The sequence below is a fragment of the Pogona vitticeps genome, chromosome 1 (assembly GCF_051106095.1).
Source record: "Pogona vitticeps strain Pit_001003342236 chromosome 1, PviZW2.1, whole genome shotgun sequence".
NCBI lineage: Eukaryota > Metazoa > Chordata > Lepidosauria > Squamata > Agamidae > Pogona > Pogona vitticeps.
Window position 1 is genome coordinate 71,691,447 of NC_135783.1, and position 25,174 is coordinate 71,716,620.

The following is a 25,174-nucleotide window of genomic DNA, read 5'->3' on the forward strand; positions in this document are numbered from 1 at the left end:
AATGGAGCATTTAAATATTGCAATAATGCTAGGAAAAGTTGAAGGCAGTAGGAAAAGAGGAAAACCAAATGAGAGATGTATTGATTCTATCAAAGAAGTCAAAGGCTTTTTTTAAAGAGCTGAACAGGGCTGTTGAGGACAGGACATTTTGGAGATCATTCATTCACAGGGCCATCTTCAGTCATAATGTCAGAAGCAACGTGATGGTACATAACAACAACAAAGCATGGAGCTATTTTGTTCAGTCATACTACTGTGGCAAACATCATTTGAAAAATGTCGATGTTTAGAGGTATAGAGGCAAGACAAGAAAAGAAACCTGGAAAACTAACCATCACAAAGAAAATAGCCATTCTATTTATTCTGGAAAGCAGATGACAGGTTACATAAATAAAGCTCTTCAGCATAGTTCATGCAGATACAAGTATATTATGCTACAAGTGGAAGAAGATCAAAGTTTTATATTGTCATGTTTCCAACAAACATAGCAATTCGGAATCTGTGGCAGCAAATGTGCAACAATTTCCTTTTGTAACAACCATCTGGTATTATAGGCCATTCTTTTCTGTTTTCAATAGTGGTGATTGCACAATACAGTATCTATAATTCCAGTGAGTCTGTTTTGTTGCTCTCTAAGAGAAGCATATATGTTTGATGTCCTAATGATACAAACTGACTGGCTTAATTAGAAGAATATGTTCCCTTCATTGGCCATTCTCCCTCTCTTTGTAAAGTAGGGATTTCCTTTTAAGCAGACAATGCATGCAAGTGAAATGATTAGCTAGCTCTTCTTAGCTGCAAAGAATAAAGGTGAACTTACATTTCTACTGGAGACTAAACAAGTTTAACATTGTGATATAACTGTTCAATTCAATTCTATAGATCTCTACGCAGATAGTCCACCATTAGCCCAGACATTTGGGGTAGTCACTGGTGTTCATCTGGGCGTATGCATTTGTGAATCAGCTAGAAAATTGGCCCAATGTAATACAAGATAGGCAGAAGACGAAGAGTAAAGCAGAGAAAATACTATAAACCTGTTCAAACCTAACCCAGTCTGCCTCGAGGCCATTAGATCTCTTATGTACACTACAGCCCTCCTCCATGGTCAACCATTTGTAATTACCTATGCCAACACTGCTACAGTCACCAAGGACATTTTCACAACTCTTCATACTTCCTCCCAAGAGATATGTACTCGACTTTAATGATGTGGCAAAGGAATCACTAGTGAATGTTGTTCTTACTGCACTATATCAGAGTACCATTACATGGGCATAACATGTAGGGGTTGCCAGATCTAACAGGAGTAGCTGAACTCTGAAAAACCAGTTGTTTCTGTGGAACTCCAGGTAAGGAGATAAATCTAATGGTGAATGATTCTGGGGAGTGGAGGAGGGAATTTCATATTATTCTGTGTGGCACCTTGAATGCCTGGGCACTCATCTCCTACTCGCATCACACTGGTGCTGGGGCTCCCTGGCACAGCACAGATGCACTCGTATGTCTGCTCCGCCACACAATATTTGTTTTGGAGGTAGTGCAGGAAATCCACAGAGACTTTCTTATGGACTCCATCTTACCATGCTGCAGTTTTTATATAAGAACCCATCACAAGGTCACTCCTCCTCAGTTCTTGACCCTCAAACTTCAGAGAATGGGAAGCTGCTGACCAGCTGGCAACTTTAGCAACAAGTGAATTGGTTTTAAGTTAAACAAATCAGAAATACAAGCTATTCCGATACGCTTAAACTGACAGGAGCACAAGAGAAAGATGATGCTAGGAAACAAGCAGGGATCAGAAGTATGAATCTCTTGTTATACATGCAAAATGTGAGTTCTTCCTGGAAACATTTTTCATGCAACCAAAAGCTAAATTTCAGTGCATCTGATGCCAGCCATACACAAACAAGGTGAGTTGGCCAGCTCACACAACTAAAATAAACGAATATAACAAGAAGTATAAACAGACACACACATTTGTAGTGTTTGTTTCCTCATGAGATTCCAGGAGTGGGGATGTAGCTCTGTCTTGTCTAGTTGCATTTTTTCTGCTGGATGTACTTTACAACATTGATCCAGGTACATGGGAACAGTGTAACTTTTTCCCTGATTTTTCCTTTTTTATAGGGAAAATGCATAAGAAATTCACAAGCCATGCACCAATACATGTCACTTCCCCTTGTCTGCTCTGGGAAAAATCCATCTTTTCCTATAGGTCCCCCTTAGCGAAAACTATGGTTCATAAATTGATCATTTCCCCTCTTGAATACCAACCTCCCCCTTTCTCTAGTCCTTTGTTGTTACATGGGTGCTTCTCATTTTGATTGACAATGCTGCCTCTCTCATCATTCAGACCGTATTTAAAGTCAGCCCTCTTTGAATCCTGGCTTCCTTCCAGCCTGTCCTGTAGCCTGCACAAGTTCTTTGCACTTACTTCTAAAGGCTCGTCATGGCCTTTCATGCCAGCTCTGTCCATATATTCATTTTCTGTGACTTTAGCTCTATCAGGTCTAACAATCTCAGCTTCCAAATGCTTCTAGCTCCCTTAACATCACTTGTCATTCTCTGTTGCCTGGAACACACTCCCAGAACATAGTGGTTTCTCTTCTTTCCAACTCCACTTCACATCCACTCTCTTGGACAGAACCTTTGTCTCACTTCAGATCTTCTCCTGAAATAAAACATAGGTATGCATTTATTTGATTATATATTTATATAGTCTTTCCTCACTATTCTTCCCCTTCCATCTTCCCATTCTTCCAAATACAAACTGTAGGATCACAGAAGAATAGATCTATCTTTGTGCTTTTAATACTAATGACAAATAATAATTATAACTACTACTACTAGTAACAGCAGCAGCAGCAGCTGTATTGCAAAAGGTCAAGGCCATTGGAATATTCAGATACTCTGTAACTTTTTTAAAAAAATAGTATTTCACTTGATATGTAGTATGAGAGCCAAAACTGTAACTAGGCATTCTGAAGCCCAGGGCAAGTGGTGCCATCCCCACCCATTGTGCCACGAGGAACGGATGTAAGCCAGGAAGAACAAGGAGAAAAATGTGGTGTCCCAAAAATACAAAGTTTATGTTTTCACAAAAAGGAAAGTCAATGTTGCCATTTATTTCCCTTACACTCATCAATGGATTCACCTTTAGACTTTGTTGCCGTCTAAATGTTGACAATGAGGGGCAGAGCCACTTAATTACAGTCCTGGTAACAAAACATGTACAGAAGAATTATTCAATATCCAACAAGTATTGCAAGATTTATAACTAGCTTTCCACACACAAGACATTATTATTTTTGCCACAAGTGAGTATGAATATGTTTGTCCTAATTATTATTCTGGGTATAAAATGGGACGCTTGCAACAAAGGTATTTGTAATCGTGCACTAACAAATAAATCTATTTGCAATGGATACGTAGTTTGCAGCTAAATATTCTTGCTAACACACCACTTGTAAACAGCTGTCTAAAAAGAGTATGATTTTTTTTTGGTTTAACAAAAAGAACAGAAGAGTCAGAAGAATAGAGTGACAAGATAGGGACAACCTCAGCAAAAGAAATATTCTGTATAGAAATATTCTGTATCAGATGCATCTCAACCCTTGAAAATTTTGTTTGATCATCATGGCATCATCATTTAACTGTCTTTAATGCATTCGTTTAATATAAATAAATAAATAAAACCCTTTTTAGTAGAAAACAATGTAGGAAACATTATCATAAATTTTAATGAATAGTTTGCTTGGTTTCAGACATTGTTTTGGAGAGAAGAACAAATGTAACCAGCATGAAGACAGGGCGAAGTCTCTTTCCAACCATGGATTCTCTCCACATTTCCTTTCAAGACCAGGGAAAATTATATGCACACATCCAAAGGTCACAATTTTTATTGTTATTGCTAAATTCAAAACTCTCCTCACAAACTAGTCTGGCATTTCAAATGTTTGCCCAGATATTATATAGAGAAAGAGAGAGAGAGAGAGAGAGACTAGGAAATAAAGCTTGCAATAATCTGTGCAAATCAGTTGAGATTAACTAATTGAGAGCCAATGTAATGCACTGATTACAATACAGTACTAGTTCTGGAACTCCTGAGATTCAGGTTCTCGGATTCACCGAGCCATGAAACCCACCGGACAACCTTGGGCTCTCTTGGCGTGATCTATCTCACAAGGTTGTTGTAGGAATACGAATGAGGAAGAGGAGATCCAAGCAACTAGAGCTCATCAGCAGAAAGATATATCCTTATATCCTAACTAATAAATTCAGGCAGACTATTATTTTTATATTTTATATCTGTGTTCACACGTGAAGTTGATAATATCCAGATCTGCAGAGTGGCTGTGTGATTTCATTTTTTTTTAAAGCACACTAAAACATGCTATACCTGTGCATGTGTATAATTTCCAAAGATACGGATACACAGAAGATGCACAAATCCAAGTTCAAGAACAGGATTAAGGGAAGCAGGTGCCTTTCGTTTTAATAAGTAGGTCACCAGCCACAGCAGCTGGGGGAAGGGAGACACAATTTCTAAGAGAAGAGAGATTGAAGGTGGCAGCCACATCTTATTTGTGAATAATAGCCTTATCACAACATTCGGATGCTTCAATCATTACAAGTGTCAGCAAGCACCAAGTGCCTGGGGTCATGGGACCCTTGGCTCAGCAAGACTTCCAAATGCACAGGGTTTAGGACAGGATTCTGCATCCTCAGATAAAGTCTAATTCCCAGTACAACCTTCAGGAATTTAAAGAACCAAGTGTGACTTGGCCATTCTTGTTTTTTCCCTTAGCATTCTTTTGTCACCAAAATCCTCTAGCTGGTACTTAGTTTCTACCCAAACTCTCAGACCAATAACCGAAATATGAAAAAAGTTTCGTTTAATGCTGACCTAGCTATGGAGATTTCCAAAAGCTACATTTCTGTACGGAAGCTCTGTCCTTATATCTGCCATATGCCTGGTTTTAAGCTCTGCTTTCCTTGAACTCATTTACTTTGCTAGCCCTATTGTTCTATAACATTATATGCAGGCCGAATCTCCAAATCAGAGATGAGTTGCAGGCTGATTTTAAGGATGTTGAAAGTGGTTCCAGAGAGGCACTGCTTTGAATAGTATAGACTGTAATCACTCCATGCACATTTCCTTTGTCCCCACTGTTGAACAGATCTCAAAACTACTTACCAATGTCAAAAGTGGAATAAGCATACACATTACGGGCAGCATTCCCCCTCTGAAACCATATTCTGTCCTCTTGGGGAAAATAACTACATATTGTGGTCCCAGCCTAGTTTAAGTGAAAAGCCATAAACAAACTTAGATACCATTTAACTGTTTCCTTTCTTCTCCTGTGTCTCCCCAGAATGACCAGTACACAAGGGAACTATTAAACTCTACAAGAAAAATATTTATATGCCAACGTAAACTAGATTCCCCATGAATCTCTATTTGTATAGCCTAGTCATCCAGGACTTCCCAGCAGTAAAAGTTCAGGAACATTTTCATAACAACGAACACACTTATTTTTAGTATCCTCTAAGATACTTTCTAACCAAGGGCTGCAATGAAATTAACCGGGCACATTTTTAGGAGAGTCCCTCTCCGATTTAAATTCTAATTTAAAGTCACTACAGAAATGTAATTGTTGTTTCAGAGTGTGCGACCAGGTTAATGTGGTCTACAGCCACATTCACAAACCTTGTATCCTTGTATTGTGAATTACTGCAAGCTGTCCCCCACCCACTCCCACTTCAAGTGCTGTGCTGAAAATCACTTAAAACCAATCAGAACAAAAGCCTGAGTGACTATTTATACTTCTTTAAACTTGATTTCTCCTTCATGTTAGAGGGTGGGTACCTAAAGCCTGCATCCAGAGCACAGTTAGGTCCCCCATCCTCCTGATTCAACGCAGCACCCATCTTGAAGATGCCAGGAAGAGGGGTGCCAGGGCTTGGCCTTTGCACAACTTCCCCCACTGCAGATTCTTCCAACAACAGCACCAGGTCCTGCCCACCCCACCCCACCACTCCCACGGGCTACCAGGTGCCCCCAACTGGGCTAGTGTGAGCGTGGTGTGCAAGCCATCCCTGACTAGGGCTATCTTCTGCCCACCACTTAACCCACCCAATCTTGAAGCCTTTAAGGCTGCAATGCCCTGCAATGACAAGAGGAACCCTTCCTCTTAGCGGACTCCAGGAAAAGTACACAGCGCAAGCAAAGACAGGCGCCCAAGCGACCCTTCTGGGTGACAGACACCACGCGCACCCCGACCCGACCATGAGAGAGACAGAGAGACAGAAAGGCCGGGCGTCCATTTAGTGTCAAAGGAACCCCTGAAAAGAAAAAGCCTCTTGGACGCAAGGAAACCCTTTTCTATAAGCCCGCTGCCCCGGCGGTCTACTTTGAAGTAACGCGGAGGAAACAGAAGCTGTAGCACTGCTTCTCGCAGCACTCCGGACTTCACACACACACACACACATACACACAGACAGACAAACGCCCGTTAGGTGAAGAAAACCTTTCTCTTCACGAGAAAGACACGGGAGTCAATGGGGCAAACCCTCGCCTTGCGCTCAAGTTGCGTTGGAGAGCCGGGCAGCAGAGCCGCGGTTTGTCCGCCTCACCTCGACGGGAGCACCGCGGACGCCCTAGCGAGCGCCGCCTCCCCCGCCAGCCCCAGCTTCTGCCCTTCGCGGGATAAGCGTTCGAAGCCTCCACCCCCCCCCCCGCCAGAGGGTCCAGGAGGAAGGCTTTTGCTTTTGTCTTACACGTGTCGCTCAGGCACGGAGCTGTATGGGATCAAGCTCTCAGCCCTCCCCACCCCCCCCCCCCATCCGCTTACCTTGGGCGCAGAGGAAAGAGAGCCCTTTACGCTGCCCTGAGGCACCACCTCCAGCTCTTCCCCTCCGCCGGCTGCGCTCTCATCCCCGACAAACCGAGGCAAACTCCCGAGCAAGCCCGCCTGGGCGATGCTGCGGCTGCTCTCGGGCTCCCGGCAGCGCGCGCGTCTCTCTTCCCCCTCCCGCCCCTCCCGCCCGCGAGGGAGCGAGCAAGCAAGCGAGCGCGCGCACGGCTGCCCAGAGAAAGACTTTTGGAGTTTGTTCGGAAAGTGGCCACCGCTGGCTCGCGGGCCCGACACACACACGCACAGAAAGAGAGAGAGAGAGAGAGAGGCGGCGGCGCCTCCTCCTCCTCCTCCTCCTCCTCCTGCTGGCCTCTGCTCCCTCGACGTCTCCGAGGCGCTTGGGACAACAGCAGCAGCACGCGAGCAGCAGCAGCGCCGCCGGCACCGCCTCCGCCTCTCCCTCCTTCCTCCCCCCCTCAGAGAAGTCCTCCGCTCCGCCTCAGCCCTCCCGAAGGGCTCGCGGGGAAGGAAGGCGAGGAGGCGGAGGGTCCGCCCGAGTCTCGCCCTCTCCTGAATAAACTTTGGTCCCTTGGCTCTTTCCTTTGTGTCTCCTTTCCAGCTCCCTTCAGGGCGTGACCAAAGAGAGGGTTGTCCCGGTTAAGGCCGACTTCTATCTACCGTGCCCGGGCCTTGAAATTGCCACTGTTGGTGGACACAGACACGTTTAATTATCCTGGGAAGGCGTGTTTCGAGGGTCAATGTCTCACACAGCCTTTCTTATTCCTCACTTTTCTCTGCCGTTGTCCTCATCCTCTTACCCAGTCCTTCCAATGGCATTCAAATCCCTCACTGTCGTTTAGTATTTAGTAAGTGAAATAGCATTCAACTGATAAGATGCAGCGAGTATTTGAATTTGTGCTGCTTCCGTTCAGAGTTGTCATGCAAAACTGGGAGGAAAAAATTAAATGCAATTTAAAAGTCACATCCTAGTTGTTGTAGTCCTTGCCAGTGCGACCATAGGGCAGGCGAAAGAAACGGGATTCCCGCTCACACCATGCCACACTCTGTACATCGTTCACTTATCTACAATAAAGTGAACGGTGATGTTGTCACTGCCTGGCTCCACTTCCGAGTGCCTGTGATTTGGGATGTGCATGATAAGTAGGCATTCAACAGGTGTAGCCCTTCAAACCGAAGACCTGGTGATAGGGGAAGCTCCCACAAAATGGTGTGGGAGAGGGAGCACAACAGGCAATTAAGAGTGTGGAGGAAAATAAAACAAAAATTGTTCCAAAGTTTTACAGGTTGTTTTGGAAATTGAGGCCTCTTGTATCTACTTGGAGTATTATGCAGGTTGGAGTTTTGTCTTTAAAATGTAACTTTTGATGGATAGCAATATTGCTGACCAGAGTGGTTTTATTATATTCAAAGAAAACAAAGAAAGAAAGAATGGTACATAAACCTTTTAAGTATATGTGGGTCATAATATCAGCAGTAGAGGCTTATTTAACTTTTATAGTACGTATTTGCATATATATTTATTGTAGAGTTTGGTGATGAATGACCATAATAACTTAAAAGGTTCAAAACATGTTCGAACAATAAATATTTTTGTCTACCCCATTGTTTTTAAACCCTTGAGGAAACATTTTATCCGTCTTGGCTGAGCAATGTTCAAACCAACAGATGTAGAACACAAGGATCTTGTCAGGAGTGTAAAAATGTGAGACTAAGTTCTGCTAAATGGTGTTGCTCTGCCCTCTGCCCTAAGGATTATCCTATGTTTGGGATGCTACACCCTCTTCCTTTCTCATAAGACTGTGTTCTGAAAAAACAGTGTCTAGTTTTTAGGGGAAGTGCCTGCATCTATACTGGTTTTATTAATGCCTGTACTTTCAAATTTTGCTTCGGAATTCAAAGATTATGTTAAAATAAACTCCCTTGAATTTTCTTTCCATCTTTTCCAGCCTTCCTACCTATGTGCTTGAACTTGAACTACAACCTGTACACCAATCTGGAAAACAATGTAGATAATATTGCACAAGAAGGACTGATACTGATAGAAGCTGGATTCCTATATTCCTGTGAGTATGAAAACATTGTCAGGGTACCCTGTAGCCCTTCAGATGCTGTTGGAGCTCAATACCCTTCCTTGCTGGCTGTGCTGCCTAAGCTAGTGGATTTGCGCTTCAGCAGCATCTGCTTGACTATAGATTACTGACTACTTCTCTGCAGATTAATTCTGCCCCTTTCTTTGTGTGTTTGTACATGCCATAAAGTCACCCCAGACTTACAGCAACCAGGATTTTCAAGGTATATATTTAGGAGTGGTTTTACCACTGCTATCCCCATCACATGAGATTTGATGGCCAAGTGGGCACAAAAACTCAGGTGTCCTGAGTCCTAGTCCAACACTCTACCCACTGCACTACGCTAGCTCTCTTATTGATTCCAAACTCACCCTGAACCTTTCTCTGAGGGTTCTGCTTTATTTTATTTTTTAAATTTAATTTAATTTAATTTTTAAAATGGGGAAAAAGTTTAATTTATATTATTCACCTTTCTCCAATAAAGGAATTCAAGGCAGCTCAGAAATAATGAAATGTATGTAAAGTTAAAAGCACAATAAATTATTCAATTAAAATCAATTAAACATACATTATTATTATAATATTACTAATCTAAAACACAAAACACTCACTTAAAAACACAGTTTAAAATAGAATGACCAAGATCTCAGGAAGATGAAGGTGGCGAGGCATAGAAAGTTGGGTTACTTACCTGTAACCATGGTTCTTCGAGTGGTCATTCTGTGAATCCACACGAAAGGGTTAAATCAGCGCCAGCGATGATCCTTTCGGAATGTTCTAGAGCTAAAAGAAACAAAGTTGTAGATTAGGTATACTGCGCATGCTCCTCCCACCCAGCCTTAGTTCCATTTATCCGCCACCCTAAAACAGCCACAGAGGCTGAGAATAAAGTACAGATATTCAGTGACGGATAGAGGGGAGGCCGGGTGGGATCGTGTGGATTCACAGAATGACCACTCGAAGAACCATGGTTACAGGTAAGTAACCCAACTTTCTTCGTCGTGGTCTTCTGTGAATGCACACGAAAGGGTGACTAGCAAGCTGACTCACCGGATGGAGGGACGTCACTGAAGGACTGATGTTAAAACCGCTCTCCCGAAGGATGCCTCCTTCTTAGCTCTGACATCCAGCCTGTAATGTTGGATGAATGTAGAAGTATTGGACCACGTGGCAGCTCTACAAATATCTGGAACCTCGATGCCACGCAAAAGAGCTGTAGAGGAGGCCACCGCCCTGGTAGAATGTGCTCTAAGTCCTTCCGGAGGGTCTTTATGCAAGAGTTCATAAGCTAGTGAGATGGTAGCAACAATCCATCTCGACAAGGTTGACGGTGACGCTGGTAACCCTTTCTTAACACCAAAGTAACAGAGAAACAGCTTGTTAGATAACCGGTATTCTTTGGATCTAAAAACATAAAAGGCCAGCGCCCTTCGAACGTCCAATGTATGAAGCATGCGCTCTGTGTCGTTAGAAGGATCAGGGAACAATGTCGGTAGAATAAGGGGTTGGTTCAAATGAAAATCAGACACCACCTTGGGAAGAAAGGAGATATTAGTATAGAGAATAACCTTCTCTCGAAAAAACTGCAAAAAAGGGTGGTCCACCCTCAGCGCACCCAATTCACTGGTACGTCGGGCGGAGGTAATAGCTACAAGAAAAAGGGTCTTAAGGGTTAATAGCTTCAGGTCACATTGAGCCATAGGCTCAAATGGAGGCCGCATAAGTGCATGAAGGACCAATTGTAAAGACCACTGCGGAACCGGTGGACGAACTGGAGGTCTGAGATTAGCCAATCCCTTCAAAAACGCCTTTAGTGTTGGATGTGAAAAAAGACGCGATGCCGAAGAACCATGAGGCTGAAAAGAAACCACCGCTGCAACATATACCTTCAAAGTGGAGATGGAAAGGTTAAAATCGAAGAGATAACGTAGAAACTGGAGCAGGGTAGATAAGGTTGTTGGAGACGGAACCAGTCCTCTGGAAGCCGTAAATTTCAAGAAACTTTGCCACTTATAAGAGTACAGTCTCGTGGTGGATGGCTTCTTAGACATTGCTAGTACCTCTTTGATTTGCGGGATATCCTCCACGCGTGGAGGTGAAGCGATTCTAGGTCGGGATGGAGCATCTTGCCGGCATGTTGCGTCAGGAGCTCCGGGAAGAGAGGAAGACGTAGAACCTCCCTGGACATGGACAGTAACGTGTGAAACCACGGCTGACGGGGCCAAAAGGGCGCTATTAGAATGGCTTCTGCTGCCTCGTCTGTGATCTTGATCAACGTCCTCTGAATGAGTGGGAAGGGGGGAAACAGGTATATGAGACCTCTGCCCCAATTGATCATGAACGCATCTCCAGCTGACCCCGCACCTCTGCCCGCTCTGGATGCATAAGCAGGGCACTTGCGGTTGCGTAAAGTTGCAAACACATCTATGGTTGGAGTGCCCCAGCGTTGGCAAATGTGTTGGAAGGTCTTGCTGTCTAGTTGCCACTCGTGTGTCTGAGTGATACGGCGACTGAGACGGTCTGCTATCGTGTTGTCCTCTGTGGCAATATGTACAGCCACGGGAAAAACGTGATGGTGATAACACCATTCCCAAAACATTACAGTGATGAGAAGAAGCGACTGTGAACGTGTTCCTCCTTGTTTGTTCACATAGTACAGGGCCGTGGTGTTGTCCGTGACTACCTGGACTCCACGACCCTGCACCAAAGGTAGGAAGGCCTTGAACGCTTTGAAAATCGCCAGAATTTCTAAGTGGTTGATGTGCAGTACCTTCTCTTGCGCTGTCCACAGGGAATGTATTCTGTGGGGGCCACAGTGCGCACCCCAACCGGTGGTGCTGGCATCTGTAGTCACCTGTACTGATAGCCGGAGGGATCGAAATGGGCGACCTATTGTCAAATGAGGTGTGAAGGTCCACCATTGGAGCTGTCGAGCTAACTCTCGGGTGACTGGGAGCCGCTTGGTTTGACGGTCTGTCTCTGGGTTGAATTGTGCGAGCAACCACGCTTGAAGGGAGCGGAGTTTCAGTCTGGCGTGAGCCAACCCTGGGGTGGTTGAGGCCATCAGACCGAGAAGGTGTTGGGCAAGCTTCGCTGTTACTGATGCCCCTGGACGAAACTCTCGTATCGCTCAACAGATTTTTTGTATACGCTCTGGTGGCAGAAAAATGCGGCCCGTCCTGGCATCTAACTTCGCCCCGATGTAATCGACGACTTGTGATGGAACTAGCCGAGATTTTTTGATGTTTACTGTTAGACCTAGGCTGTGCAGAACATGAAGGACATATTTTTTGTCTTTTAGGGCGCGACGTTTGGAGGTGGAGACTACTAACCAGTCGTCGATGTACGGGAATACTTGGATTCCGTTGAGACGTAAGAAGGCGGCCACCGGCGCCATACATTTTGTGAAGGTTCTGGGAGCCGTGGCTAAGCCGAAGGGTAGGGCCAGAAACTGGTAAATGGTATTGTGAAAAAGAAACCTGAGGTATTTGCGATGGTGAGGGTGGATCGTTATATGGAAATATGCATCCTTTAAGTCTATGACTAGAAACCAATTTCCTTTCTTCAACAGGTGGATTATGGTTTCCAATGTGACCATGCGGAATCGTCGAGGTTGGAGGTAAGTATTTAGGAGTCTTAAGTCCAAAATTGGTCTGACGCCTTCGTCTTTCTTGGGGACGGCAAAATATCTTGAGTAAAAGCCGTCTTTTATGTGTATGTTGGGAACTACTTGAATGGCATTTTTCTTTAACAGAGAAAGAACTTCTTCTTCTAGGACAGGATCTGATGATGTAGAACGAACCTGCCCCAGCGGAGGTGATCTTGTAAACTCCAGAAGATAACCGAACTGGATGATGTTTAGCACCCAAGAGTCTCTTGTAATAATTGACCAATTTTGGAAATAAGGAGAAAGTCTTGTAGTGTGTTGCGTTGAAACGAAGGCGACTGGGTCAAAGATACTGTTTTGCTTTTTTGGCAGGCGGCTTGAAACCTTGACGGCGCTGGGAATGCTGAGGACGGTAAGTATTTGAAGATGAAGCAGGGTTGGAAGACCTTGCTTGAGAGTGTGGCTTAAACTGTTTGTATTGAGAACCTTGGGAATACTGATTGTAGGGTTTTTTCCAGTGGTATCTCGTGTACCTAGGCTGTGGTTGTATATAGTACGATTTAGCAGTCTTCTTCGCCTTGTGTAACTCTTCGAGGTACAAATCGGTCTTTTCGTTAAAAAGGCCAGAAGCGTCGAAAGGGAGATTCTCCACCTTTGCCTTGACATCATCCAGTATGTTGGCCTCTCTAAGCCAAGCATGTCGCCGCAGAGTAACAGCAGACATGAGGATCCTAGCCGAAGCTTCAACAGAATGTTTTGTGGCTATACGAAGATGCTTGGAAACCGTTTGAGCCTCTTCGTACGTATTAAGAAAGTCCTGTTTAGCGTCCTCAGGTATCATCTGCAAGCCTGGTAGGATTTTAAGCCACAGCTGCTTCTGATATGCGCCTAGAGCAGTCTGATAGTTGGCAACTCTCAAAATAAAAGAGATTAGGGAATAAATTTTTCTACCCAGCACCTCAAGTTTCTTTCCCTCCTTGTTCGTGGGAGTGACGTGTGACCTTCCCGTTGGTCTAGTACAACTAGTTTCCACTATTAACGAATTGGGGATCGGGTGCTTAAGAAGAAATCTGGTATCTTCTCCAGATATTCGATAAAGATTTTCAGTACGACGAGATAAAGAAGGAGTATTCGACGGTTGCTCCCAGAACTCCTTAATCATAGTAGCCAACGCAGAAAGGTAAGACAAAGTAGGTGGAGGAGACCTCTCACTGTTAATGTCTCCAAATATCAGGTCCTCCTCAGCTATAGTTGGTGCATCAACTTGAAGCTTAAGAACCTTCGCCAGCCTGGTGAGCATTTGGGAATACGAGGAAAAATCCTCCGATGGCGATGAGGCATGTGAGCCCACAATTTCACCCATTGGCAAATCCCCTTGATCATCCTGAGGTTGGGGTTCGCCTTCTGATTCAGAACAACTGTCCGAAAAAGAAGAATCGTCCTGAGAGGAGGGTGAATGTCTTCCTTTGCGTGGTGCCCTGTGGGGCCGCGTCGGCTCCCTAGCAGGTTGTTGCGGGATTATCGCGGACGAAGGTGCAGAAGAAACAGGTGCAGAAGCATCTTTCGGTTGCCCACCGGATGGTAGTGTAGGTTCGACGTCGACATCATGTCGACGTCGACGACGACGCGGAGGTGAAGAGGAAGATGAAGCATAAATGTATCTCTCCTTCCTTCGGCGTCGATGTCTCTCCTGCGATGTCGAGGACGAGGTAGTGGTGTAACGCCTCCGGTGTCGGCGTCGATGTTTCCTCGGGGGCGAATACGACGATGAGGAGTCCACCGAAAGAGACCTGTGACGGTGCCGAGAACGCTGGTCGAGCGATCGATGTCGGCGTTTCGAAATGTGCTTCGTCTTGCACGGACGTTTCCTCGGAGGCGAAGAATGTCTCGACGCCGATGAGGAGGAATGAGCCAAAGACGCCTGCCCGGTAGACACAGGGCTGTGAGGCGGAGACACCAAGCTTGCGGTGGCACTGGCAAGCTGGTTAGGCGTCGGGGATAGAACCCGAGGAATAATCAATGGCTCAGCCTGTCTAGGAGGTAGCGAAAGCGGTACCTCCGACAGGGACTCTCCATCTCGTGGGAACTCCTCCAGGATAGGAGACGGGAGGGAGGCAGAAGCAGAAAGTAGCTGCTCTGTTGCCCCGACGTCCTTGACCGGCTTTTTCTTTTGTTGTTTTGCAGGTTTCGCCGGTGGAGCTTTTGCCGCAGACGACTTTTTTGAAGCTTTCTTAGGTTTGTCTCCAATTTTGCTCTGAGCCTTGGGACAAGGTGGCTGAACAAGGCTAGAGGAGGAGGAGGGGATAGCTGCAGAAGCAGGAAGCTCCATAGATGAAGGTTTCGAAGCAGCCAGCGTCGCGTTCCAAAGATGATATTTCAAACGCTGCTGGCGCGCACGCAGGGCAGGTTTTGTGAAGGCCCTACAGTGCCTACAATCTTGCGGGGAATGTGCCTCCCCCAGGCAAAAAAGGCACTTATCGTGCCTGTCCTGAAAGGGTAGCTTCCGATCGCAGTTCACGCAGCGGCTGAACGGACCGGACGGGGACATAAGCCGCAAAAAGGGAAAAATCCGCCTGTCCGAGAGACCGTTGATTTAGGCGGGAAAAAACTCCGTTTCGCCAGAACAAGGGAGAATTCAGTTGCAAAGTCCAAAAAGCCAGTCCGCGTCAGGATAGGGGATTTAAGAGTGGTCTAGGCAGTCCAAGTCAGAAAAAACCGAATTTAGTCCAAAATCAGATAATAAAGCAGGAGCTCTAGCCGAAAGGAACCACTTCGCACGGAGGAGAAATGGAACTAAGGCTGGGTGGGAGGAGCATGCTCAGTATACCTAATCTACAACTTTGTTTCTTTTAGCTCTAGAACATTCCGAAAGGATCATCGCTGGCGCTGATTTAACCCTTTCGTGTGCATTCACAGAAGACCACGACGAAGAAAAGACGGGTTACTTACCTGTAACCATGGTTCTTCAAGTGGTCATTCTGTGAATTCACACATAAAGGGTTAATCAGCGCCAGCGATGATCCTCTCGGAACGTTCTAGAGCTTAATAAAAAGAAACAAAGTTGTAGGACACTCATATTGCGCATGCTCCTCCCACCCCCTCCTCAGTTCCATTTCTCCGCCGTGCGAACTGGTTCTGTATGCTACCTTCCTACATCCCCTTCTGTTTCTTAGTGCTGAAACAGTGCAGAGTTTATTGGGGCTTTTGTTCACACTGGAGGTTTATGGACTAGAGGTGGTATAGCTAGTAAGAGTTTCCCAAGGGGCTTATGCCTTTCCAGAGTACTGCCCTGCTTCTCACCACTCCTTTCAGACATCAGCGAAATTTCTTCATTAAAGGTAATTGAGAATTGAAATGCTCCTCCCACTGTGTGTGTATGTGTGCATGGGTATTTGCATTCATATATGTGGGGGCACAGAAACAATTTATAACACCATCCATTAATACATCAATTAATTAATGCATAAGGGACGTGGTGGCACTGTGGGCTAAATCGCAGAAGCCTGTGCTGCAGGGTCAGAAGACCAGCAGTTGTAAGATCGAATCCACGCGATGGAGTGAGCTCCCATTGCTTTGTCCCAGCTCCTCGCCAACCTAGCAGTTCAAAAGCATGCAAATGCGAGTAGATAAATAGGTACCACCTCGATGGAAAGGTAAAACGGCGTTCCCTAGTCACGCTGGCCACGTGGCAACGGAAACTTTCTTCAGACAAGCGATTGCTCTACAGCTTGGAAACGGGATGAGCACCACTCCCTAAAGTCAGACATGACTGGACTGAAAATGTCAAGGGGAACCTTTACCTTTACCTAATTAATGCATGCCGAAATTAGTTTTTTTGGACTATAACTCCCAGAATTCCTCAGGCAGCATGGCTGCTGCTTTGGTGCAATTTTAATGAAAAATATATATGGGAAGAAAAATGAAAGTCAGCAGCACCTACCCAATATATGTGCTGGTAACTGGGATGTTTGCATATTATGGAGGACATATTTGTCCCCCATACTCATATGTGATCCCAGCATTAAAATGTCGTGCTTAGGGTCAAAGATTCCATTAGAAAGAAGGCATCCAACTACCCAAGGGACTGAAGACATGAAAAAGAGCTCTTTTTGTTTGAATAAGGTCTGCACAGCTTGTGGCATGGATCTGAAAACAGCTTGCTTGCTCACTCCATTCCAGTCATGTTCAGTTTCTGTCTGTCTTACGTGCATACATAAGGCCTTCTGTGGAAAGCAAATGTACAAAGCAAGCTTCCACGAAGAACAGAATTTAAAGAAGAGAGGCACAGTTTCCCATGTCGTTTTAACTTCTCTGATGAACTCCCTAGTATTGATCTTCATTTGTCCAGCTTCTAGCTGGCACAGCTCAAGATAATAGCAGCTATATTCAACTCAGTGTTAGATAAACCGAGAAGAACAATCAAGTTGCAGATAGTCAGCTGGACTAATATTTGTTAATCCTAGGTAAGAAAAATCAGAATGTCTGGAAGTAACAAAATAGAGATCCTGTTTTTTGTACTGAAGTGTAGAAGAAAACAGCAAACCCAGGGCTGTATTAGATTAATGTGCCTTTCCTCTCTCAATGACATAATTGCTAATGTATGTTTTCATACTCCACTAAACCACTCCCGCCACTGTGTTGTGTTGAGGGCAAGCCTGTCTCTCCACTGGAATATCTTGGTCTTCAATATAACCACTAACTGATTCAATTTCAGTTGAGATTTTATATTAAAAAAAAAATCTCTGGCTGTCATTCTGGCCAACATTCTTTCTTTTTTCACTGTGCTCTGTGTATGCGATTTAAATTACCACTAAACTGGCATTCCATATTCTTAGAAAAGTATTATTATTTAGCTAACAAGGCAACAACTAACCCTAGTTGTTATTATTATTATTATTATTTTGTTGTTGTTGTTCTCTTACTTTACAAGATGTGTGGATAGTTGTCAAAACCTTGTGGGTCACTGCGCAAATGCCTATGTGGTAAGCCACTAGACTGCACATGGTAGCTCCTTCTGCCAGGTCCTGAATTGGCTTTGTCCCCTCTGGCTGGTCACTGGATTCTCCTTGACAGGAAAGGGTATAAGGGAATGTTCTGTTCTACTAGAAGTTTGAGCAAGCACTTCCAAAACTAGGTGGTATTCATGTATTAGTGATTAGTCCTAACTTCTGGGTTTTTCATTGACCTTGTCTTCTGGTTTGGTCTTCTGGCAAGCTTCTCAGCCTAACCTCCTAGCTTATTATTTGGTTCTGACATGCTGTTTTTTTTCCCTAAATACAGACTTGTTGCAGGGTTCTTGATTCCAAACCCTGGGTCATTTAAGCTTGCTGTCCATGGCCCAGTCTAGATAATAGTGCAATTGTTTAGTCATGAGGTGGTGCTGAATTTAATTATATCTGGATGGCTTCAGGACTTCCTTCCTGCTCTGCTCAATGAAGTTCTCTTCTGCCATCCTCTCTGGTGCATCCTGCAACCTTTCTATTGCATGGTCGAAGAATTAAAGTTTTAAACCACTAATGTCTAACAAAACAAAGAAAGTAGCACCAAAAGCATGCAGCTTTAAAAATCCTGCAGGATTAAGGCACAAATGGGCAGAAGGCTTGCTTGCTTTTATTTAGCTACAAAGCTGCAGAAGGAGAAAGAAATAGTGTAGCAAAGTTTACTCCTAACAACTAAGGGGATCATCAATCTTTATACAGTACTTTCCTTGAGGAAGACCCAGTAATTTTTCTGTGCTGTTGAGGAAGACTTCCTATACCTATGTTGAAAATACCACGATCACAATCATGACACTATTCTGGCCATATAGGAGAGGAATTTTATCCAGAAGAGCAAAGTAATAGATAAGTGGTTCTGCTTTTATCAAAGAGCACAAACTGTTGAGTCATTTGGTACAACCTTGGATAAAGAGGTGGAATGTTGTGCTTCCTGATAAAAAGAACACCTTTGAATTTGATGCCTTGAATTCTAGGCAAAAGGCTTTCTGAAATAATGAAATAATAGAGGCCTTTGCCTTTTGTAAAGCCATACAGATGGCAAGGCAATGTACAGTATGTTGACCAAAACTTAAAACAGAGAGGAAAGATAAGGCAGCCTGGGTGGGAATAAGTTGTAATAGGCAATGTGTACATCCTTAAAAAAGAATGGAAACAGTTGCAGCAGCCATTTTTAAAACCAGCAAATTCACTTTTCATGTCTCTGCAAAAGCAGCATTAAAGAGATCTGAGGAACAGAGCAGTCCGCCCATTCTAAAAGCACCAGAGAATGTTACTTATTCCTAGGGAGCTGAAAATACCAATTATCAGTATGAAGCTGATGTGCTTTCTAGGAAATGTAAGTTTGATATACATGAAAAACATTTCAGAGGCATAGCAGCTAAACCTGTGACTGAAATACACTACAGCTTAGTTTGGGGGAACCGGAGTAAGAGGCTGCATTTATAAAGCTAAAAGATGTGCTTCCTAGTTACCTCATTTGTAAAGCTCTATGATGACAACAAGCCCACAATGACTCAGCAATTTATGATTGAAATAAATCATAAATTGCTTGGTGGAAAAGGAAAAGAGGGGGTCATGTACCATAATAATGCTGATAAGTTCTAGTATGAATTTAGTAGCCAAGGATGCTCCAGTAGAATAAACATTCCATTAAACAAGATATTTTCCTAACCCACAGCTCTAAGAGGTTACACATTGGAGGAGAGCAGGAGAGCTTAAATTATATATTAATCTACCAGCGTATGAAAATAAGACTTCCCCCTTCCTTCGTTAGCTTTTTTCACTGTCCAACTTTCACATCTGTATATAGGGTCTGGGTGGCATCTGGAAGAACAGATAACACAGGCTTCAGGTAGAGAGTCATTAGCTACTGGAACAAAAGCACATAGGTGTAGCAAGCTGTATACAACCCAACTCTTTTCTTCCCTGATTGTGAGACTTTGAAGGATCCCAGATAATATTTTGCTCAAACAGGTAGTATGCCTGCCTTTGGACTGTTCCATGTATTTGATCTCAACTTTTCCTATCCATTCTACTGTTAGACCACACCTGTCTTTGCACTGCTTCACTGTGTTAACCTCAGCTCCTCCTCAGGGCCCTGAATTTCTGAATTGGCCTAATTCTCCACTGATACCACAACTCTTGGCCTGCTCTCTGTCTTGTGACATAGTTCCTTCTAAGCCTTCCACAACAGGTCTGTGTGAGCCTTTTATATAAAGAAAGCACCAATCCGGGGTTCATGGAGAAGAATTCTGCTTAATCAGGCAGTGCCTCTTCAGCAAGGCTACTTCCAGGTAGATGGTTCTTTCCCCAAGCAATCACTTTTCCTACCCTGTGTTTGTTTACCAGTAATCCAAACACGGGCTTTCACTGTGGCCTTTCAAAGGCTTGATGACCTCTGCCTAGATTTGCCCCAGGTAGGTAGCAGAAACAAGACATTTATCATGTTGGGAATGTACAATGAAGGAATGTACATAACGATCTAAAGTCCACTCCAAATCAGGTCACTGTCTAGGTTCTAAAATTACCTAGCTCAGCTCCACCTTTTTAGCTGGGTAGCAATATATTTGCAACTTTCTGATGCCGTTATATTGCTACTTGTCAACATATTGGTTCCAAGATAATGTCTAGGAATATGTTGGATTTTCTTGAATCACAGAAGAAAGCTTTGGTCTGCTGAAGTCTGCACATTTTCCCTGGCAGTCTGAATGGCTGAGACTGTGACATTTAGGAAATCCATGAACTCCCTGAAGCAAAATAAGTAGTCAGAAAGAGAGAAGAGTGAATAAAGTAAATTTATCTCTTGTAAATATGATGATTTAAAAGATAGCCAATCCAAGTTGTTATAGAAACTATGTGTGTGACTATGTATATTTGCTTGCTTTTATTCTACTTTTCCCCACATTTGGTATGGTGATAAAAATTGAATTATATGTTTATATTTCTCTCATACATGTATTATTTACATATACCTAAACCATTAAAGCAAATAAAGCAAGAACATAAAAACCATAAAATCAATAAATCTAAAAACAGTTAAAATCTGCACAATAAATGTACAGTGGAACCCTGCAGCCAAGCCACTGCTCATGAACTGAATTCAGTCCCCACAGATTCAGGTAGCCAGTTCAAGGATGATTCAGCCTTCCATCCTTGCAAGGGTAGTTATATCAGTACTCAGCTCACGGGGGGGGGGGGGGGGGCAAACTGTTGTTTGCATAAGCGTGTTGTAAACCACCCAGAGAGTGTTTTATAGCACTATGGGGCAATATGCAAGCCAAGACAACAACAGCAGCAGCAAGAGCAGCAGCAGCAACAACATCAACAACAATGCAAAGATAAGCCATTCTGGTGACATTCTCGGACTTATCTGGGTTTGTGAAAGTGTTAGAGAAAAACCTCAGCTCTGTCAATGGGGAAAATGCTAACAGCTATAACCTGGGAAAGGGGTGGGTGGAGGGGCTATACAACACTCGCCGTTTCATGGATGTGATAGACAGGAAAATTTTACTTCTGCCCACAATCATCCTTGTAACAATTGCACAAAGACCAGGTGGCGGTGAAATTGCTACTTCCTTTCATTTATAAATAGATGGCAAAGTGGCTCCAAGGAAATACATAATGTGTAGTTGGAAACCTCAGTCTGAGCTCTCCTGGTGCAACCACTGAGGCACTAGGAGGGCTCAGACTGAGCTCACCATGCACTACCTAAGGATGTTCTTGAGCTTCCTTGGTGGATTCAGCTGTAACTCACTCTCTCCTACGGTACCAGCAGGTCAGTCTTTTCCATGTTCATTTCTTCAGTTCGTATTGCCGGGTACTGAAAACAATTTTGACCCCACGAATGCCAGATTGAACAGAAAGGATCCATGGTGGTGTTGCTTCGCCCCTTGGGTGACCAACAGCTCTTTCTTCTCCCCATAGTTGCTCCAGTATTTTGCAGACATCACTGACTCAGTCCATTTTTCTAATTTTTGTCCCCAGACAATGCACATCCTTATTAAAAATTATTATAAGCCGCCTTTAAAAGAAATGAAGGAGTTTTAGTTAACATTATATGAAAGTTAAGGGAGCAATTAAGGATATCAGCTCTGTTCAGCTCTAGATCCAGGGCAACTCTACAATTAGACATCTACTATGGGGGCAGCATTGGCCGCTAATTGACTTCCTTATGAATATTCATGAATTTCTATTTGTTAGAGAACAGAGTTGTGTATGCCATGCAACAATTTCCAAAACTAGTCTCCTTCTCCAGGTATAGATAAGCTTCTGCAAATGAGCTGAAGAAAGGTACTTTGAGGTCCTTTGCTGCACAAAACAAAATGGCTTGGATGGGCATTGTCTGGACGCTGCATCCTTCAAACATTGACCAGGAGAAGTTCAGCAGCTGAATATTTTCTTGGCATAGAAAATACAAAAGTTATGGAAAACTTCACTTGACATAAGTGTCAAAGGTACTGTAGTGTTATTGAGACAGAAAATAGTAACAATGCAAGGTGCAATATGGGTGCCACTGCAATATTTTCTTCTGGATTATGTATGAGAAGAAAATGTTGTTGCTGTGAGTGTACAGCACTGCCAATCACCCAACTGCTAAATTTAGTCTACAAAATTATGCCCACATATCTGAGGACTGGTTGCACGGACGTTAGTAGGGCTTAATTCCAAGCAAACATGTGTAGAAAGATACTGTTAGCAAAGGCCACCTCATTGACAATGTGGGTATATTAAATGTTCATTTCCATGGAAGTAATGGGCTGCAAGGTAACCAAATTGGTTTTTCAGTAACAGAGAAGCTTTAGAGTTGAACCCAGATGGCTTATGATTTAAACAGTATGTGTCACAAATCATTGTTCCACACTAAGACAATAGCAGAAGCTATGTTAAAATGTGATTCCTTCCAGGCATCCACATGGTATTAATATTCTGTGTTATTTTAACATTGTCAATAGCTGTTTCATTAGCACTGTTCTGAGCTAGATTTAACCCCAGGTAGGCTTGGAGGACTTAAGTGAGAGAGCAAGACAAAATTAGAAGGAATAGCTGGGTGCGCACATCATCCTGAATTTAGCTCAGATTATGGGAATGAATGCCTTTTCGAACTGAGACAAACTTGGGTTGTAATTCACCCTCAATGTGACTTCTAACAAATGCTAAGTATTGAACTACATTCCACAAAAAACACAGGCTTTTTAAACCTGCGTTGGTATCATACAATAATATAGGACTTTACTGCAGAAAATTAGTCCAATAGGGCAAGTGTCTACCCACACATCCACACATAGAAGCAAAATGTAAAAAAAAAAACAAAACAAAACAGCACAGAGTCTTCTCCCCAAAACCAAGAAAAGCAAGCAAGCAAATAAAGCGGGGGAGGGGAATCAGCTCCTGCAAACTAAAAGTACTAGAATATGGAGAATTCTCTCCCCACACCACTTCATCTCTTCTCAAATCCAGTAGGTAACAGCAGTCAGGGAAAAAAAGATCAAAGGAAGGTGGAGGGAATCACCCTCCAAATCAATTAAAAAGGGCCAAAAGGGAAAGAATCCAAGGTGGAAGCATCGACAAGCAACACAACAAGCTGAAGAGCACCAGGAGCTCAGCAGCACATACTAATCCCACCCAGAAGAACAACTAAAGCAAAAGGGCACTCTTCACTGGGTTCTAGACCTTTCTACAGATTCCAAATCCCACGATCTCTGCCCACCCCAACCCCTGCATCATTCTGGTCAATCTGTTCTAAACTACTTTGGGAGCTCTAGGAAGCAGAAAAGCAACAATAAAAACAAATCACATATTTAATAAATTCTCCCTACCATACAAGATGCTTGTTCTTTTGTTCTGAACTTCCCAGTACAGTATAATAAATTTGTGTTGTGCTACTAGGAAAGAAAAAGGATAAAAATATAACTTTGTGTGTGTGTGTGTGGATCAGTTTTATTTCCTCTAGGATTTCAGATTCAGACACATCAAGCAAAGAACCCAGTCCTCAAAGTACTGCTGTCAGAAACAGCTTGTCAAGAAGAGCTTCATTCTCCTGTTGGGTCACAGCCTTACCATCTGCTCATAGGGAGTGGAGATTTATTGTGAGGCATTCAAAGGGAGAAAATGTGAATCTCTGGATCTTGCCCAATAACTTCAGCTTAGCCATGACAGTTCCTTGAATGAGTTTAAAACAAGCGTATTTTTCATGAAATCTGAGGGGGTGATGTTTTAATATAGTTTCATAACAAACTAGGCACTTATGAGGAGGAAGCAATATCATTTTTATAAATAAATACAGGCATTGTCTGGGAGGCAGGTTGAACTTACAAGGTCATTTCTAAATTGCAACTGTCATAAGAATTGATAAAAATGGGTAGCTTTTTATGGTTTGTGTGTGTGAGGGGTGTACTTTATAGCATGGTTTTAAAAGGCAGGATTCAGAGAAGTTCCCTACACTATTTAACTAAAAATTTATTTTATTCAGAACACTTAGGTTCTAGTATCTCCTGTAACAATTGCAACTCTACTGTTACGTCTGTACGCTGGCATAAAGGGACTGAAAACCTGTGCACTGATTCGGGAAGTCTGCCATCTAGTCGTAGAAGTCTGAGTGATGTCTATCTCCTAGTGACAGAAGATGGCACTTCAGGCTTCAAATATCGTGACAGATTTAAATTATTCAAGAAGAGTTGAGGTGCTTTTAAGAAATTACAACCAAATAATTTCTTGAGAACCCCCCTCCAACCCCATAGTTTGCATAGTAAATTTCAGATATTTATGTGTCATGATCTTGAAGCTATATTTCTGACAATCATAGAGACACATGTTGTCTTTTATTATTCTAGAATACAGTAGGACACCTGTATAGTATTCACGAGGGATCAGTTCCATGATCTACCATGGATGTCGGAAACCATGGATATGAGGGAAACATATATACAACATACAAGAGGGCAGGATAAAGGCCACAAAGGAACATGACAAATGTCACAAGGGTGGTGCTCCTGTATGTTGTATATAGGGCTGCAGCAAACTGTAGTTATAAGTGATATTGATCCCATGGATATGAGGGTCCTACTGTATTTTAATAATTTGTTGTATTTTACGCTGTGGGTTAAACCGCTGAAGCCTCTGTGCTGCAGGGTCATGCGATGGAGTGAGCCCCTGTCGCTTGTCCCGCCAACCTAATGGTTTGAAAGCATGCAAAATGCAAATATGCGAGTAGATAAATAGGTACTACCTCAATGGGAAGGTAAACGGTGTTCCATGTCTAGTCACGCTGGCCACGTGATCATGGAGGATTGTCTGCGGACAAACGTTAGCTCTATGGCTTGGAAACAGAGATGAGCACCATCCCCTAGAGTTGGACACGACTGGACAAATTGTCAAGGGGAACTTTTACCTTTACCTTTTACATGAATGAAGAATGAATGAATTATTCTTCTTTGCTGCCAGTGCACCTTTACAGAGCCATTCAATGTAGCTGTTTAGCCTTTTATGTGCTTGCTCATAAGGCAGGATGCAGACTAGCTGATGACCTGCTGTGGAGATTTTGTGTAGTATGTTGCACACAAAGTTCTTTAGGTTTACTCCAGTTTGGACACTGTAGACAATGCAGGTTCTGGAATTGTAACT

At 43.4% G+C, this 25,174-nt stretch overlaps 1 protein-coding gene across 1 annotated transcript in view; it reads right to left on the minus strand.

Annotated features, from left to right (window-relative positions):
- SCAF8 (SR-related CTD associated factor 8) overlaps positions 1-25,174 on the minus strand; it is a 242,353-nt gene that overhangs the window by 61,431 nt on the left and 155,748 nt on the right. The window contains exon 21 of the transcript XR_012085441.2: positions 2,438-2,674. The gene's annotated coding sequence lies outside the window, so the exon portion shown is untranslated. The remainder of the gene's footprint in view (positions 1-2,437; positions 2,675-25,174) is intronic.